Source organism: Cnephaeus nilssonii, assembly GCF_951640355.1.
Source record: "Cnephaeus nilssonii genome assembly, chromosome: 12".
Taxonomy (NCBI): Eukaryota; Metazoa; Chordata; class Mammalia; order Chiroptera; family Vespertilionidae; genus Cnephaeus; species Cnephaeus nilssonii.
This window is the reverse complement of record NC_137083.1, coordinates 16855053-16857490: the sequence shown is the minus strand read 5'-3', so window position 1 is coordinate 16857490 and position 2438 is coordinate 16855053.

Genomic DNA, 2438 nt, shown 5'->3' with positions numbered 1-2438 from the left:
CAGATGAGGCTATTCTTGAAAGACTTAATTTAAGCTTTTCCACTTAGCATTTAATGTGACTTATTTTCTACAATGACAAAGCTGCAGGTGTTAACAAAATCTAAGAGTTTAAAAATGTGCTGTGGTATATTTAAAGTGACCAAAATAACTTTTTTTTTTAAGATTCGAAAATAAACTGTTGACATAAATCACAGAAATATCACTGCTTGAGAAGTAAGAGTTGTCACATTTCACCATTTTCGCTTAGAATTAAAGGTTCTCTGTAATCTAGCCCCAGTTTAACTACTTGAAAGCTCCAGCACCCATCCCCTTCCTAGACCCTCTACAGTCCAGTCTTAAGATGGACTTTTTATCCACTTGCCTTTAATTCCTCCTTAGCCTCCGATGTATTTTAGTGTAAACACATGCCTTTCTCATCTCTTTATTCCAACACGAGGTCCCTCAGCCTAGCCTGTGCCCTCTCTCAATCCGGGACCCCTCCAGGGATGTTGGACTGCAGGGTTCTGCCCAATCCCCACAGGCCAGGCTGAGAGACCCCAATGGTACACAAAGCAGTGCACTGGGCCTCTAGTATGCATATAAGAACTTTGGTTAATCTCTTCCAGCCCTCTCCCCTCCCCTCTACCCTCTGAGATTCATCAGTCTGCTTCATGTTTCCATGCCTGTGTGTTGAGTGTCTGCCACCTGGTGGTCAGTGCATGTCATAACTACCAGTTGAATGGTTGAATAGTCACTTAGGCTTTTATACATATAGATGAGCTAAAGTACAGGGCCTGGCAGGTGTGGATGCTCAGGACACTTGATTAGAGGTGAGTGACTCAGAGAGCTAAGCTGGGAAATGGAGAAATCAGACACATCCAGTCCTTCTTGAAAGGGACTGGGGGCCTCAAGGGGAGGCCAAGAACTAGAGTTGGAGTTGATCACTTTTCTCCCCAGGCTGATAATGAAAGCTGTGTTCAAACTTCCCTGGCAGTATGCTTGATGGAGAACCAGGGCATCCTGAGTGATGGAGAAGCTGAGGTGCACAGACTTGGCCCAGAGACAGTGCATGAAGGTCAGAAGGGAAAGGGAATTTTGAATGAATCACAAGGCATAACACATGACTGGTCTAGATCTTCTCAACCCCTTCCTTCCTCAAGATTTGTGGCAGAGCCCAGGGAGAGGTCTTTTAAGTGAGAAGACACACAACTGAGAGCCACCAAGTGAGTGGTGGTAATTAGTCGCTTTAGTCAGCAGTGCAGAAGGGCAGCACAGCTGGAAAGCCGAATGGGAAGTATGTGATGCTTAAAAAAAAAATTGGCTTCTTCATCTCCCTGATTCCCCACACTTCCAAGTACTAAGCCTAAAGCAATTTCCAGAATCTGTGTTCTTAGAGAAACAAGGGAACACCATTTAAAGTGCCTTGTAATGCCTCTGATAAGATTATTTCTTGGTAGGGTCCCTCAGATGGAAGAAACTGAATGTGATATTTCACAATATGGGAACGGAGAGGCTCCTCATTAATTGAGAAAACATTTCTATTCACTGTCTTTAGAGTGAGAGTTAGGCTATACCAAATTAACATCTGTTGTTGGTAAAGTCAGCATGACTAAGCTCAAGTCCGTTCTTTAAAGGACTAGTAGCCCTGCGCATGAATCTGTGCACCAGTAGCTCTCTGCAGGGCCTGGCCACTCCGTGCCTGCTGCCCAGAGGCTCTCTGTGGCCCAGAGGCCCATCTGCGCCCCAGCCTGGCCAGAGGCCCATCTGCGGCCAGGCATGGAATGCTTGCCTTGTCGCCGTGGCAATGAAGCAAGCATTCCTCCAGGCCGCTCACACTGCCTGCTCTCAGCAGCAGACCTCCCCCTCCCCCACCCCCCCCCGGGACTGGGGGACTCTGGCAGGGCTGAGAGGACTGGGTGCCACCATCTTGTGGCTATGGGTGCGGCCATCTTTGTGACGGAGTGACGATTAATTTGCATATTACCCTTTTATTAGATAGGATACGGCATGGCTCCATTTTACCCTGGTGGGTCTATAGAGGAGGAAATACTATCAGGAGCATTCACAACCTTGTGATTACACCAACTATGCTTTTTACATAGAATTACTTATTTCTCCATTGCCTCCAGAAGGAAATATGAAAGGTTGAGCATTTGTCTTAAAAACACTGAGTCATCCATAACAGTTTAAGAGACTGAGAAACCAACATTTGGTAAGTTTGTATCCCTTACTTATAGCACTCATTCTCTCCACCAACTTTCTGCAGTATTGGGCTCAATATAACCATTATAGCCATTATAATACACACACACACACACACACACACACACACACACACACACACACAAAATATTTTCTTTGCATATCTGGTGGTAAAGTGTTAATTTTCTACCCAGTTATATGTAAATGATGACCATATGAAATACCCTGATTTTTTGTCAAGTATTACCCATCCTTTA